This window comes from Colobus angolensis, unplaced genomic scaffold (assembly GCF_000951035.1).
Source record: "Colobus angolensis palliatus isolate OR3802 unplaced genomic scaffold, Cang.pa_1.0 Scaffold46, whole genome shotgun sequence".
Classification (NCBI taxonomy): domain Eukaryota; kingdom Metazoa; phylum Chordata; class Mammalia; order Primates; family Cercopithecidae; genus Colobus; species Colobus angolensis.
This window is the reverse complement of record NW_012118043.1, coordinates 12,937,048-12,954,675: the sequence shown is the minus strand read 5'-3', so window position 1 is coordinate 12,954,675 and position 17,628 is coordinate 12,937,048.

The window sequence follows — 17,628 nt, the reverse complement described above, 5'->3', positions numbered from 1 at the left end:
CCACCCGAGCCCGCACCCGGGCAGGAGAGAACCTCCTCGCTGTACCCCTAAGAGGCCCCCGGGTCGGACCGTCTCTCACTGCCCCGCTGCGTCTATCTTCCCCACTCTACCCCTCTTTCGAATCCAGAAAATGACACGAAATTGTTAGGGGACATTTGTTTCTGGTCTTTTAAACCTAGATGCCAGTCCCTTCCTCCACCTCGCGAGACACCGATGCACAGCGCAGTCGTCCGACAGGGCGGAAAGGAACGAAGGTGGGGGAGAGCCAGGGTGTGGCGAGGCGCTTCAGGGCGGGCAGACCTAGGGAAACCTGGCGTACTTGGCGCAGATGGGGCTCGACTCTTGCCCCGTGTGGCTTCTAGCCCGCCCTCCCCTCTCGAGGCCTAGACCGTTTATTTGGGCTTCCTTTTGTGGGGTCTGTGGGTGCCCCCGCAGACCTGGCCAGCGAGAGAGGAGCTGCCAATATAGGGCGCGCCTACCTCAAACCAGCTGCTCATTTGGATCATTTTATGCTAAATCATAACCTGCCCCATGGGAGAGAAGGAACGGTAACACTCTGAATGCCAGTGCCACTATCTCCAGGACAGTACAGTGCCCTGCGTTTCTTGATCCTGGGGTCGCTAGGCTGACAACGCCACTCCCCACCCTGGCAATTAAGTGTATCTGGACAATGAGCTATCTGAGGACACGTGGGCGACCTCTCTCCTTGGCCTCTACTCGCTTGGTCCATCGAGGCACGCAGACCAAGCTGTGAGTGGGTGAGAGCAAAGAGCAGAAGCCAAGTGCTAGAAACACTCCCAGGACAGCCCGAGCCTAAGGCATGCTGGTTAATTGAGGTTTAACAAAGCTGCCCCTTACTCTTCTGCCACAGCGCGGTCTTGTTCGTTTATGGCTGTTCAGTGAGCATTTATTTGAGATAATAATCTGCATGTTGGTGAACACGATGGTGTGTGCACGCATGTGTTATACAAAGAAAGAGGAGTGAGACACAACCTTCACCTCCAGATTTCTCGTGGACACTTGTTACCCACTTTTTGACTGATGGGGCTTGCTTGGGCAAGCCTGTCTGTCTCCCTGGTATGCTCACCTCGAATCTCTCTTCTATTTCTTGTTAAAAACCTGACCACAAGTTCCATAAAAGCAGTCATCCCAAGGACATAGCTCAGAGTTTAAGAAATAGTTGTTGAATGTTCGAATGAACATCTAGAACTCAAATCAAAATAACTGTCCTATTCTCATAATCACGTTTAGTTTGGAACCTCAAGGGTTGTAAGTCATCACCTAGAATATCTGCCCCATTGTGGCTGGCACCAGGCTCAGGGTAACCCTCCAGATGCCCACCCACTTCTCTGGGGCTCCTGCTCTCTTAGGAGACCATATCCAGCTTGGGGCTGAAGAAAGCTCTAGAAGGAGAGGAGACTCCCAAGTCACAGCCTTTCCTGTCTCTGTAAGTGATCCCTCCAAAGAAGGGCCAGGGAGCTACTGGCCAAGGTACCCAGCCATGCAACACTCCTCCAACCTGCACCTTCTCCTAACATCTGGTGCTGTCTCCCTGTACCTTCTCATCCTGACCTGAGGAGATCATCGGTGGCAAGACAAAGCAGCTGAGGTGTGCCAGAAAAGGCAGCATCTTTTGGGTAAGCCTTGGCAAGTCCTGTACCTCCTCTGATCATCTGGTCCTGCATATGTAAGGTGGTATGGCAGTAGGGGACGGAGGTTTGGGGCAGGGCCCCTCTGGGCACCTCTAAGCCTCCAAGTCATCCCATATGCTTACCAGGTCCAGCTGGGCTGACTATGATCCAGCTTACCTTGGGGGACTCTGTCATAATCTGCCAGTTCGAATGACAAAAACCCGGCTCCAACTACTGGGCTGGCTTATGTAGCTGGAGCAGATACTGGCATTGTCTCAGAATGCAGTCACCATGCTGTGGAAATGAGAGCCGTAGAGACTCCAAGTTTGCTCTGCTCCAAGTCTCTCTCCTCCAACTATCATTGCTTGTCTCTCTTGATTTTGGGTCTTGTCCTTAACCTGCCCTAGAGCAGACAGGCTTTCTCCAGGTGGAAGATGTTGCCACTGAACCTCAGCTTGGCAACCTCACTAGAAAGTTTCTTCCAAATAGCATCAGTGTGTTCCATTTTAAAAAAATCTGTAAATCTTCCTATTTAGTATGTGCTGTGTATATGTAAGTTACAAAGAAAACCCATCACTATGAGTGCCCATTTACCCTCTACACAGCTGGAGGGCTCAAATATTACAGTACTTTTCAGGTCCCCAGGTGTTTTCTTCTCCTTCCTCTTCCCCAACTTGGAAATCCAGAATCTTGGCTTTTCTTTGAGTTTTATCACATTTGGATATGCCCTTCACAATACTTTGTTTTGTTTTGCATCTTTTGAATCTTATGTAAGGTATCAAACTGTGTATTCTGTCCTGACTTGCATATTTATTAACATGATGTTTCTGAGATCCATTTGGTAATTCATGTAGCAGCAGTTCTTTCATTTTCACTGCCGGTTAGTATTCTACTTATGCCCCAATTTTTAAATGATTTTCAGTAAAATGTGTCATTTAAATTTTTTGTTATTTTATTTTATTATTGTTGTTATTATTTTTGAGATAGAGTCTCGATCTGTCACCAGGCTGGAGTGTAGTAGCACCATCTTGGCTCACTGCAACCTCTGCCTCCCAGGTTCAAGCGATTCACCTGCCTCAGCCTCCCGAGTAACTGGTACTACAGCCACGCACCACCATGTCCAGCTAATTTTTGTATTTTTAGTAGAGCCAAGCTTTCACCATGTTGGCCAGGATGGTCTCCATCTCTTAACCTCATGATCCGCCCACATCAGCCTCCCAAAGTGCTGGGATTATAGGTGTGACCCACCACGCCTGGCCTTTTTTAAAAATTTTATTTGAAATAATTGTATTTAATAATTTTTATAATCTCACATAGAGATTATAAAAAGCACTACAGGGAGTTTCTATGTATCCTGCACCAAGCTACCCCAGTGATAACATCTTACATAACCGTATTAATTAGTAAAACCGGGAAATTAACATTGGAAAATGCACTCAGTTTTGTTTCTGCTATTAACAAACAATGCTGCTATCAACATTCTTTCCGTGTTTCTTGATGCCCCTGTGAAGTTTTTCTAAGATATGCGTCAGCAGGTAAATTGTGGTGTAAAAAGAAGTGTATGTTTAATTTTGTGCAAAACTATTTTTCAAAGATATTCGTCAGATCATATAGCACTACAGCATCATCCATGTTTTTCATTTTCTTCAAGATCTTGGTTTTCCTCGGCCTTTTGCTGTTATATATATATATATATATATATATATATATATTTTAAATTAAACTTTTTGAGATCGTTGTAGATTCACCAACAGGAAAAAAAAAAAAAAAAAGACAGATCTGTGTTATCCTTTATTTAGTTTTCCCCAAGAGTAAGATCTTGCAGAACTATATACCACAATATCATAATCTGGATACTGGCATTAAGACAGTCAAGGTACAGAATATTTCTGTTCTGTGCCTTGACACGCAAAGAGCCCTCATGTTCCCCTTTTATAGCCATGCCCACTTTCCTCCCACCCTCAACCCCTTTCTAACCTTTGGCAACCACTAATCTGTTCTTCATTTCAATAAATGTGTTATTTTGAGAATCTTATATAAGTGGCATTACACAGTATATCACCCTTTGGGAGTGGTTTTTTTCACTCCACCTGGCTGGAGCACTGAAATATTACGGTACTTTTGAGGCCCTCAGGTGTTTCTGCCCCTCCCGCTCTCCCCAGCTTGGAAATACAGAACCGTGGCTTTTCTTTGAGGTTTTTTTTTTTTTTTTTTTATCACATTTGGATGTGTCCTCCAACAATACTTTTTTGTTTTACATCTTTTGAATTTTATATAATGTCTCAAACTGTATATTCTGTCCTATGACTTGCATTTTTCTTAACATTATGTTCCTGAGATCCATCTGTTGATTCACATAGCAGCAGTTCTTTCATTTTCCCTGCTGGTTACTATTCCACTGCATGTCCAATTTTTTTCGCATAATTCTATGGAGATTCACCCAGGTTATTGTTTGTAGCAGTAGTTAGCTCCCTTTTACTGCTGAATGGCATTCCATAGTATGGATGTACAGTTTGTTTAACCACTCACCTGTGGAAAGGCATCTGAATTATTTCCAGTTTGGGGCCATTACAAATAAAGCTGTTATGAACTATCATGTAGAGAATTTTGTGTGAAAGGAAGTTTTTATTTCTCCAGGGTAAATGCCCAGGAGTGCACTTGCTGGGTCATATGCATGTTTGTTTTTTAAAGGAACTGCCAGACTTTTCCAGAATGACTCTACCACTTTCTACGCCAGCAATGGATGAGTGATCCAGCCTCTTCTCACCCTCACCAGCATTTGCTATTGTCAATATTTTAAGCCTTTCTGAGAGGAATGTAATAACATCTCACTGTGGTTTTAATCTACATTTCCAATGACTAATGATGTTCAACATCTTTTCATGTGCTTAATTGCCATCTGTGTATCCTCTTAATGAAATGTCTCTTCGTGTCTTTTGTCCATTTTTAAATTAGATTGTTTTCTTTACTGTTAAGTTTTGAGAGTTCTTTATGTATTCTAGATACTAGTTCTTTGTCAGATATGTGATTTACAAATGTTTTTTCCTACTCGGCTGGAGTGCAGTGGCACAATCATGGCTCCCTGCAACCTCAAACTCCTGGGCTCACACGATCCTCCTGCCTCAGCCTCTTAAGTAGCTATGACTGCAGAGGTGTGCCAGCACACCCAGCTAATTTTTAAATTTTGTTTTTATGAAGGCAAGGTCTTGCTATGTTACCCAGGCTGGTCTTGAACCCCTGGCCTCAAACAACCCTACCACCTCAGCCTCCCAAAGTGCTGGGATTACAGGCATAAGCCACCACTCTGAGCAATTTAACAAAGTCTCTTTCAAAGCAAAAGTTTTTGAGTTTGATGAAGTCTAATTTATAGTATTTTCTTTTATGAATTGTGCCTTTTGGTGTCATGTCTAAGAACTCTTTACTAAGCCCTAAGTCCCAAAGAAATGTTCCTATGTTTTTTGAAAAAAATTTAAAAATAGTTTTATGTCTTCCGTTTATGTTCATGGTCCATTTTGAGTTAAATTTGTATGAGGTGTAAGACTTAGGCTGGAGGGGTTTTTTTGTTGTCTGGTTTCGGGTTTTTGCCCATGGATGTCCAGTTGCTACAGCACCATTTGTTGAAAAGATTCTATTTTCTCTATTGAATTGCTCTTGCACCTTTGTCAAAAATTTGTTGGTCCTCATTACTGTGGGGTGATGGTGGAAGTCCAACCTCCCCACATGGTCTACGCTGACATTGCAGGTTGGAGGCCTTGGTACTGCCCACTGGAGGCAAAAGTCCTGGCTCCCATCTTGACCTTCTGTGATACCCCCATCCCAGCCAAAGAGTTGGGGCACCTTGATATAGTCTGGTGATGCTAGAAGTCTATATTCATCACTTAGACTTTGCTCACTAGGTAGGTGTGGGGTGGGAACAGCGCAGTTTTTTCTGTGGTGTTTGGCTGGAGTAAAACAAACCCTTCCTGGTCCTTTGACTAGAGAGATCAAACTTTTATTGGGGCTTGATTTGGGCCTGTGCTTATTGATGTGTCTGGGTTGCCACCTTCTTCAGCTCCAGGACTCAAATATATATGAAGTAAAAAGAAAACCCAAAAAGCTCATCACTGCTTCATCCCTTGGGACCCAGGGTCTCTAACTGGTTCTTCCTTCTTTCCTCCACCTTTCAGAGTTTTCTTATATTTGTTTTATTCACAATATCCAGAGTACTCAGTTATATCTAACAGGAGGAATAGAGAAGAGTATCCCTACTTCATCTTTCCATGCACACATTTTAATATAAACTTATATTTAAACACAACATACAGGCATAAAAGTCAACAAATCACAAGTGTACAGCTTAATGAATTTCAATAGAATGAACGAACATATCCTTGTAACCACTGCTGCCGTCAAGAAAAAGAATGTTTCCCATACCCCAGAAGTCTCCATTATACCCCTCCCAGTCATTACACTGCATTTTCCACAAAGGAAATAACTCTTCAGATACATCAGCGTAGATTGGTTTTGCCCATATTTGAATTTTAGATGAATTGAGTCAAACAATATGTACTCTCTTTGGAATCTCTTTCGTTCAGTATTGGGTTTGTAAGATTCAGCCATAGTATTGCATGTAGCCAAAATAAATTCATTTTCACTGCTGCATAGTGTTGTATTGTATGAATACATCACGGTTTATTTGTCCATTCTACTGTGGAAAAATATTTAGGTTGTTTCCAGTGTTTGGTTATTACAAATTTTGCTGTTATGAAAATCTTATACATGTTTTTGGTGAGCATATGTACATGTTTCTTCTGGGTACACCTAAGTGTGGGGTTGCTGAAGCATGTATTTTTTTGGATTTAGTAGGTATTTCCAGCTTTCCAAAGTGGTCGTATAAAGCATTAGTTGTGTGTAAGAGTTCCAGTGTTTCATATCCTTCCCAACACTTGCTATTTTATCAGTCTTTTAATTTTAGATATTTTGGTAGATTTGTAGTGATATCTCACAGTAGTCTTATCTGCATATCTCTGACAACTAGTAGTGTTGAGCACCTTATCTTATGTTTATTATCCATTTAGATATTCTCATAAGGAAGTGTTTGTTCAAGTATTTTCCCATTTTTCTATTGGGTTTTCTGGTCTTATTGGCATGCAGCGTACATTATGTTTTCTGGTATTTTTAATAATATGTATGACAAGAATCTTTTTAAAATCTGGATTGCTTTTTTACTTTCTTAATGATATCTTTTCACGAACAGATCCTTTTCTAAATGTAGTCAAATGTATTGTTTTCTTTATTGTTAGGACTTTTTGTGTCCTGTTTAAAAAACTTTTGCCCACTCCAAGATCATGCAAATATTATACTTCATTTAGTAGAAGTTACGTTGTATTACATTTCATATTCAGGTTACAGAACACCTGAAATTGATCCACTTTTTACCGTAAGGATATCTACTTGATACAGTGACATTTATCAACTTTTTATTGTCCTTTTCTGCAAAAGGTACTGCAATCGTACCTTTTTCATAAACCAAGTGACTGTAAGTGGTCTGTTTCCGGACTTCTTTTCCGTTAAGTCTGTTTCACTTTCATTGGGCCAACACCACACTCTCTAAATTACTATAGCTATGTTGTAAGTAGTGTATATTAATCTTCGAAAATTGCCTTGTTTCTTTTTTGTATTTTCCAAATACATTTGTGAAACAGAGTCTCAATTTCCAAAGTCACACACATACAGACATACTACAAACTCCTCTGAGAGGGTTTTGATTGAAATTTCATGGAATCTAGAGATCAGATTGGGGAAAGTTGACATCTTTACAATATTGAGTTTCTCAACCCATGAACACAGTGTTTACTTCCACTTATTTGTATCTTTAATTTGCCTCAGTGATGTTTTGTAATTTTATGTAGAGGCCTTCTCATGGATTGATCTTATTGATCTTATCCAGTATCATGTTAAATTCACTTATTTATAGTAGTAGGTTATCTATAGATTCCTTTTGGATTTTCTACATATACAATAATGTCATATGATCAGTTTTAAAAATTTTAGTCATTCTAATAGATGTATAGTGGTATCTTATTGTGATTTTTAAATTACATTTTCCCAGTGAGTAATGGTATTAAGCATCTTTTCATATATTTATTAGCTATCTATATATCTTATTTGATTGTAGTTACAGTTTAAAAATTTGCCAATTCTTTCTTAGTTATTTGTTTTCTTATTGTTTGGTTTTGAAAATTCTTTTTTTTTTTTTTTTAAGGCAGGATCTCGCTTTGTCACCCAGCTGGAGTGCAGTAGTGCAATCTGGGCTCAAGCGATCCCCTAACCTCAACCTCCCAACTAGCTGGGACTATAGGTGCATGCCATCATGCTGAGGTAATTTTTACATTTTTTGTAGAGATAGCATCTCACTATGTTGCCCAGACTGGTCTCAAACTCCTGGGCTCCAGCCATCTGCCCACCTCAGCCTCCCAAAGGGCTGGGATTACAGGCGTGAGCCACTCACTGTGCCCAGCTGAGAATTCTTTAATATATTCTGCTCACAAATCATTTTGGGGAAGTGTTATGGTTTCATCAGTTTTCTGGAACAGTGTGTAGAATTGGCATTACTGTTTCTAAAGGCTTGGTAGGATTAACCAAGGAAGCCATTTGGTTTTTTCTTTGTGGGAAGGTTTTTTTAAATGTTAAATTTCTTCAATAGATATTAGACTCTTTAGGTTATCTATTATTTTCTTAAGGTACGCTTGGCAGTTTGTGTCTATCAAGGGATTTGTCTATTTAAGATGTATAATTTATTGATGTATAGCTGTTCAAATATTACCTTATTATCCTTTTAATATATCTAGAACCTGTAGTGATATCACTTCTCTTGTTCCAGATATTGGTAAATTGTGTATTTGTTCGTTCTTTCCCCTCAGCCTTCTGTCTAAAAGTTTACCTATTTTACTGATTATCTCAAAGAATAAACTTTTGGTTTTGTTGATTTTCTCTATTATTTTCTCTTTTATTGATTTCTGTTCTTGTTTTTATTATTTCCTTTATTCTCTTTACTCTGGGTCTAATTTGTTCTTCGTTTTCTACTTGCTTATAGTGGAGGCTGATTTATTGATTTAAAATTTTCTTCTTTTCTGATATACACATTTATTGCTCTAAATTACATTCCAAGTCTTAGCTGCATCTCACCAGTTTTAATATGTTGTGTTTTCGTTTTAATTCAGTTCACAATCTTTTCTAATTTTCACTTTTTGATTTATTCTTCTATCTATGGTGGTTACTTTTTAGAACAGTATTATTTATTTTACAAGTATTTGGAGATGTTTAAGAAATAGTTTATTATTCTGATTTTATTTCATTGTGGTCAGACACCACAGTTTGTGATTTATATCCCTTAAATTTATTCAGGCTTGTTTTATATCCCTGAATATGGTCCATCTTGGTAAATATTCTGTGTACATTTGAATAGACTGTATATTCTGTTGTTGTTAGGTGAAATGTTATACAAATATAAATTAGATCAAGTTGGCTGATTGTATCGTTCAAGTCTTGTATATTCTCACTGATTTTCCACTTCTATTACTTACTGAGAAAGGTGTTTGGAAATCACCAGCTATCATTGTGGACTTGTCTATTTCTCCTTGCCGTTCTATCAATTTTGGCTTCGTGTGCTTTGAAACTTTGGTATTAGCTGCATAAAGGTGTAGAACTTTTATGCTCTCTTGATAAATTTGATGCAGGGCAGGAGAGCCCCAAAGGCGAGCTTAGCCTGTGAGGGTTCTTGGCTTTGTCCAGGAAAGAATTCAAGGGCAAGCCAGAGGTAGAAGAAAACAGCTTTGTTGAACAGGCAGTGATACAGCTCCAGTGGTGTTAGAGCTCCATGACTGCTCCTGCAGAACAGTGCTGTCCCAAAGGCAGAGTAGCAGCTCAGGGCAGTTTTGCAGTCATATTTATACCCATTCCAAATTGCATGCAGATAGATTAAGGGGTGGTTTATGCAGGGAAGGGGTAGTAACTTTTGAATCACTGGGTGCCATGGAAAGGGGTGGTAACGCCCGGGTGTTGCCATGGCAACAGTAAATTGACATGGCACACTGGTGGGTAGATCTGATTGAAAGCTGCTTTCACCGGGGTTGTGTTTTTAGATAGTCCTCAATCTGGTCCGCTGTCGAGCCCTCTGAAGTTGAGTCCCACTTCCTACCTAAAATTGACCCCTATATCCTTATAAAATGACCCTTCTTATCTCTGGTAATGTTATTTCCTTAAAATTTCATTTTGATATAAATATAGTCACTACAGTTAACTTTTTATCATTTTAGTATAGTGTATTTTCCAATCTTTCCCTTTTTAAGCTATTTATATATTTTTCCTGAGAGCGTGTTTCTTGCAGGTGGTATATATTAATATTTGGGTCTTGCTTTTTTTGTCTAAACAGACAATAGCTGCCTTCAATTAGAGTGGTTAAAAAATTTACATTTAATGTGATTATTGATAGTATTGGCTTTAATTAAATTTATCAATTGCTATTTTTTTCCCATTTGTCCAATCTGTTCTTTGTTCCTTTCTTCCTCAATTTCTACCTTCTATTGGATTGAGCATTTTTTTATGATTCTGTTTTATCTCCTTTGTTGGCTTGTTAGCTATAACTCTTTGTGGTGTTATTTTGGGGGTTACAATAGGGTTTATAGTTTGCATCTTTGATTTAGCATAGCCTATCTTCATATACTATCATACTACTTTACCTATAGTACAAGATCCTTACAACAGTATACATTTGGTTCATGAGAGAAATGTAAACAAATATAAAGTTACAATATTAAATCATAACTACATGTAATTACTGTAGTACATGCTGTACTGCTGTAATAATTTCATAGCTACCTCTGTTGCCGTTGCAGTGATCTCAAGTTTTGTATTTGCCTAAAATACCATGTGAAGCTAATCATATAAATATACTAATAATATTGTCAGTTTGTGGTCTAAAAGATTAAATTGAATTTGTGATCAGAATATTTTCAATATTTTACGTTTATCAAAAAATAATTTCAGCTAGATATGCATAAAATTAGTTTCTAACAATGGAAGATGCTGCAGCAATGTTAAGTAAATGATCTATACTTACTTAAAGTTTAAAACTAGAGACTGATATTTGAAGATTTTTTTAAACAAATGTTAGTCAGATATTCAATAATCAAAGATAAAAATGTCAGTGGGATTTAAGTTTTCTTACTGGTATTACACTGCATGTGAATCATCTTAATTTGAAATGTCAAGGAAAGAATAAAGCTTACTTATGACCTAGCTAGAAGTAAGATCTTCTAGCTTACTTCTAAGTAAGGTTAGAAGTAAGATAGGTTCAAGAGTTTATTTTTTTTCTTTTTTTTTTTTTTTGAGGAAGAGTCTCACTCTGTTGCCCAGGCTGGAGTGCAGTTGCGCCATCTCAGCACACTGCAACCTCCACTTCCCAGGTTCAAGCGATTCTCCTGCCTCAGCCTCCCAAATAGCTGGGTTTACAGGCATGTGCCACCATGCCCTGCTAATTTTCAAGAATTTATTTTGAAAGTGCAATATTTCATAATATGTACAAAATAATAATAGCAATTTGACACATTTTTCTAAAATGAATCAGCATGCACAAGATTTTAATTGTAATTGCTACCATTATGTAAACTAGCTGCAAAGACTGTAAGAAAATTTTGAGGAATACTTTTTAATGTTGATAAATTTGGAATTGCCTTTTAATTTATATAATACTCCTTTAATGTGATTTAATAATACTGAGTTGACATAGGTTATTGAATTTTCTTAATTTAGATCTAATTTTGAAACCAATATGCTTTTGCTTTAAAGTCAAATTAATTCTTCTGAAAAAGGATGAACTGGTTTTGTCAGTATGAATGCAAATATTAAAGAAAAAGTATAATATTGAAGGAAAATATTTTAGTACTGAATTCAGTTATTAAAACACTTTAATGTATATTTGAAACAATTTAAATATGTGAGTCTACTCTTATCTATACATTCTATGAAAATATTGCATCCAAATTGAAATGTGCTATAAATGTAAAACTACACACTGGATTTCTAAGACTTCATGTTAAAAAAACTGTAAAATGCCTCTTTAGTAATTTCTTATATATTTGTTACATATTGAAAAAATAATAATTTAGTTTTATTGGGTTAAATGAAATATATTATTAAAATTAATTTCACCTGCTTCTTTTACTCTTTCTAATGTGACTACTAAAAAGTGTAAAATTGCATACCTGGTTCACATTATGCCATTCTGTAGAGTCAAAATTCATTTAGGTTTACTTACATAGTTACCAGTTTGTTGTTGTACCTTCTTTCCTGCATCTCCTTCTTTCTTCTGGGACCAATTTCATTTTGCCTAATAAGGTCTTTAAGTGTTGCTATGGAGTTGTCAGTGGTGAATTTTCTCAGTTAAAAAAAAATCTTTATTTTGGTTTTAATTTTGAAAGATATTGCTGGGCATAAAATTCAAAGTTGCAGTTATTTTCTTTCAATGCTTTGTAAATATTTCATTGTTTTCTGACTTCCATTGTTTTTGTTGAGAAGTCAGCCTTTGGTCTAACTGTTGCTCCTTTAAGGGGGAATCTGTCTTTTATTCTCTGGCTGCTAAAGATTTTCTCTTTACTTTGGTTTAGGAAATTTGATGTGCTTTGGTATGTTTTTCTTTCAGTTTCCCTGGTTAGAGTTCTTAGAGCTTCTTGAATATATGGCTTGATATTTCTCATCAGTGTTGGAAAATTCTCAGACGTTATCTTTTTTTTTTTTTTTTTTTTTTGTGGAGACAGAGTCTTACTCTGTCACCCAGCCTGGAGTGCAGAGGTGGGATCTTGGCTCATTGCAACCTCTGCCTTCTAGGTTCAAGTGATTTTCCTGCCTCAGTCTCCCCGTGAGCTGGGATTACAGGTGCCTGCCACCACGCCCAGCTAATTGTTGTATTTTTAATAGAGACGGGGTTTCACCATGTTGGCCAGGCTGGTCTTGAACTCCTGACCCCAGGTGATCCACCCTGCTTGGCTTCCCAAAGCACTGGGATTACAGGTGTGAGTCACCACATCCAGCCATCAGACATTATCTTTTAAACTATTTCTTCCTTACCACTCTCTCCCTTCTCTCTTTCTGGGACTACAATTACAGATATGTTAGACCTTACTGTATTCCATGTATCTCTTATTTTCCATTCTTTTGTGATTTTATGTTCCATTATGAATATTTTCTTCTGATTAACCTTCCAATTTACTAATTTTTTTCTTTAGCTATGTTTAATCTTTTAAAAATTCATCCAATGAGCTCCTAATTATTGTATTTTTAAGGTCTAGTATGTCTGTATATTTGTTTTTAAGTCTACTGTATTCTCTTAAAAATATATCCTTTTTAATGGTTTTCTCTTATCTCAAAAATTTTCTAACTTTTTTTTTTAACCTCATTAAATTTAGCAAGCATTATTTTAAAGTGTGTATCCAGTACCTTTACTATCTGGAATCCTTATTGGTCTGTTTCCTTTGTGGGTTGGTTTGGGGTTTTTGTTTTGGGGGTGTTTTTTCCTCCTTTTCATTTATGTTGTCCTGTTTCCTCAAGTGTCTGATTATTTTTATTATATGAGGAACATTGTATTTGAAAAAATGTTTGTGTAGAAATAACTTGAGGCCTAGGAAATGTTTTCCTTCTCTAGGGAGGATTTCCATTTGTTTATGCCAGGCACCAGGGAATCCTGGCAAACTGGTATTGCTTTAATCCAATTCCAGAGACTGAGCTGATTTGAGGCTGAAATCTCTGTGAGAACTGGTCTGTTGCAGTCCATTCTTACTACTATGCTGTGATTATTTGAGTTCTCATCCCAATGCTAGGCTGTTTCCCTTGATGAGTCCTAGACTCTGACTTTTTACCCCACTCCTTTGAGATTGTCTAAAACACAGATCAGGCTCTCTACTAACTCCTCCGGAATTAATAAATGTTCCCAAGGTAGAAGGAGTCCAAATGTGGAGCTAGCCTTTTTGGATTCCTTTTTTACTTTTTTATTTTTGAAGCTACAGGCCCGCTAATTATTTACTACCTTGTTACTTATCTAGTATCTTCAAGTATGTATTGTTAAAAACTGTTTCTAGTTTTTCTTGATATCCTGAATGAATGACCTATTCTTCTTTCAAAAAAGGCACAGGGTTCTTCTTTATGCCTTCTTGTTCCTTCTTCATTTTACTGATATTCTCTTTACATCCTTGAAGGTATTTCTAATATTTATTGTGCTTATTTTCCACTGTTGGCCTGTCTGTGATAAACACTTTATTCAGTTTGTTGTATAGCTTCTATAGCTCCTCAGGTGTCTACTGATTTTGGCTTGTGAAATTGTGTTTCCCTGGTGATTATGAGATTCTCAGTCTGCTCATGGATAAGGGACGTGACTAAAGTCTGCCCCTCCTGGTGAATATGAAGAGAGGAGTGGGGATGAGCCCCAGGATGGAGAGCCTCAGGTATTGCAGAGCTGCTGCTCCACATTCCTTTTGTTTTCATTTCACAGGGAAATTTCTTTAGTCAGGGATTCCTCTTTAAATTTTTTGAAAAATGCAGCACCGAGAGGAGACAGAAATCTCTGGAATGGTCAGCTGCCATACATGATGACATGGTTTGGCTCCGCGTCCCCACCCAGATCTCATCATGTAACTCCCATAATTCCTGCATGTTATGGGAGGGACCTGGTGGGAGATGATTGAATCATGGAGGCAGGTCTTTCCCCTGCTGTTCTCATGATAGGGAATGGGTCTCATGAGATCTGATGATTTTAAAAATGGGAGTTCCCCTGCACAAGCCCTCTCTGCCTGCTGCCATCCATGTAGGATGTGACTTGCTCCCCCCTGCCTCCCTAGCCATGTGGAACTGTAAGTCTAATAGGCCTCTTTCTTTTGTAAATTGCCCATTCTTGGGTATGTCTTTATCAGCAGCGTGAAAACAGACTAATACACATGAGAAGGTCATCCACTGTCCCTGAGATGCTCATTCACTATCCTTGGAGGTTTAGAGGAGAATAGGATGGAAGAGTCAATGTCCTGTGACACTTGGTCAGCTTGCATTTGCTTTTCTCAGAATCTCAATCCAGCATGGCTCTGATATTACCGTGGAATTCCTGAGCGGCATGAGTTCTTGCTGCTGATTTCTTTCTTACAGTATCAGAGGCCACTAGTGACCTTCCCTGGAAAATATGGGAGAGAACAATGAGCAGAAGTTAAAATGTCTACACCATCCTTTCTTCCTACCTCTCAGACTGTTAATTTTATTTATTTATTTATTTATTGAGACAGAGTCTCGCTCTGTCACCCAGGCTGGAGTGCAGTGGCGCAATCTCGGCTCACTGTAATCTCCGCCTCCTGGGTCCACACCATTCTCCTGCCTCAGCCTCCCGAGTAGCTGGGACTATAGGTGCCCGCCACCATGCCCAGCTAATTTTTTTTGTATTTTTAGTAGAGACGGGGTTTCACCATGTTAGCCAGGATGGTCTCGATCTCCTGACCTTGTGATCCGCCCGCCTTGGCCTCCCAAAGTGCTGGGATTACAGGCGTGAGCCACCGTGCCCAGCCCAGACTGTTCACCTTAGTTCATCCCAGCTTTAGTATCTCCAAGGGTTAGTCACAGTTTTATATTAGTTCCTCCATCTTCCATAATTTCTCTATCATTGAATTTTTGGGAGACAACTAGAAGACAAGGTTAGTTCACTATCTTGTGAGGCACTGGTATACCTCTTTCTCCTACTTTCTTTTGGCTCTTCAACTCCTTCTTATTCTTCTTATTCCTAGTCTCTTCTTCTTCTTTCTCCTTTCTTTTTTTTTCAACTCTAGGTTTGATTACAGTTTCTCTGTTCCTACTTTGCAAATTAATCTACAAGAGAGTTTTTAAAGTTTGTATATTTCTGTATTTCTGTATACTTTCCTCTTGATTTGTTTTGACTTGTATTTTTCATAAATAGCCTTGATTCAGTCACTGTGGCTGTGATTCACTCATCTGAGTGAGAAACTTAGATTTTCTCACCTCCAGTTGTTACCAAGGTCCACTTTAGTGGTGCTTCCAGGCTGCTTAACCTACAGAGAGGGTGGGGAGAGAAGATTTAAAACTATATGCAGGTTGGGCACGGTGGCTCGTGCCCGTAATCCCAGTACTTTGGGAGGCTGAAGTGGGTGGATCTCTTGAGCCCAGGAGTTGGAGATCAGCCTGGGCTACATTGCAAAACCCCCATCTACAAAAAATACAAAAATTACTCAGGCATGGTGGTGTGCACATGTAGTCCCAGGTATTTGGGAGGCTGAATCTGGAGGATCGCTTGAGCCCAGGAGGTCAAGGCTGCTGTGAGCAGTGATCAGGCCACTGCACTCCAGCCTGGGTGGCAAGCGAGACCCTGTCTCAAACAAACAAACAAACACAACTATATGCAATTTGGCAAGTCACATTCAGTGCTGGCTGGATGGCCAGAGAGCTTTGTAGTGGGTGGATTGATGGAAGGTTGTGCCCCCAGTAAAATCAAGAGACCAATGTGGGAGGAGGTCTACATGAGTCCAAATATGGGCAATGTTTCTGCTTCATAGTGTGAGGTCATAATCTCTGCTGATTACTCTTCAATGAAGAGGGAATTGGTTACTGTAAGATTAGAAAATCCAGTTATTGGAGAGATTGTTAACAGAGGGCCCACTGTTGAATAGGATACCATAAGATTCACACTCTGTTGCAAGAAGTTTTATTTAGGTAAGAGACAATTAGGATGTGAGTTCACAGACTGCTTATCATGCTAATGAGATGCTGTGGTCTTCCCTTGATAGCTGGAAAATGGAATGAGATCAGAAGAGGCATAGACAGAAACCATTCCCTATTCTATGAAAGATCCAGGTTTCAGAGTTATCAGATAATTTGATGAACTGGTTGGATGAATAGATGAATTAATAGAAAGGATAGATGATGGATCGGAGATGGAATGGAGTGACCTGTGAATGGGTGAATTGATAGGTGGGTAGACGAATAGATGAATGTCTGGATCAGCGGATGTATCTGTGTATGCATGTATAAATGGTGGATGGAGTAAATTAATGTAGATAAATGGATAGATAGGTGGATAGAAGGATGATCAATGGATTGATAGATGCCATATTGAAATGTCTGGATAGATTAATGACTACATGTAAGTATATGTAAGTTTGCATCATATGTGTGAATGGAGTAATGAAGAAGTAGGTCACTGGATGTTTGATGGATGGATGGATGGATGTAACAGATGGATAGCTACAGAACTAGACAGGTGGGGATTCTGGATAATGAGCAATTGCGTAACTGAGTGGTGTCAGTGGATAATGGGATAGATGGTAACAGAATGAACTTGGAAATTAGACCTGTATTTGCATCCTGACTTTGGATATCAGCTGTGTGACTTTGGGTATGATCTTTTAATTTCTCTAAACCTTGGGAAAAAATTAAATATTCAAGAAAATAGCCACAATTCACAGTGAAAACTCTAAAGGGAAAATACTGTTTAAAATAAGTACTTGTCAGAATAAAAACATTGAAGAATAAATATCATTAGCTGAGAGTGGTTCAGGGCTTATTTGAAATTAAATTTTTTGTAAATAAAAAAATTTTTTTTTTTTTTTTTTGAGACGGAGTCTTGCTCTGTCGCTCGGGCTGGAGTGCAGTGGCCAGATCTCAGCTCACTGCAAGCTCCGCCTCCCGGGTTTACGCCATTCTCCTGCCTCAGCCTCCGGAGTAGCTGGGACTACAGGCGCCCGCCACCTCGCCCGGCTAGTTTTTTTTTTGTATTTTTCGTAGAGACGGGGTTTCACCGTGTTAGCCAGGATGGTCTCGATCTCCTGACCTCGTGATCTGCCCGTCTCAGCCTCCCAAAGTGCTGGGATTCAGGCTTGAGCCACCGCGCCCGGCTGTAAATAAAAAATTTAAAAGTGGAGAGCTGTGTTCTAACGTCTAGTGGTAAGACTTGGAAACATCTAACTATAAAATAATA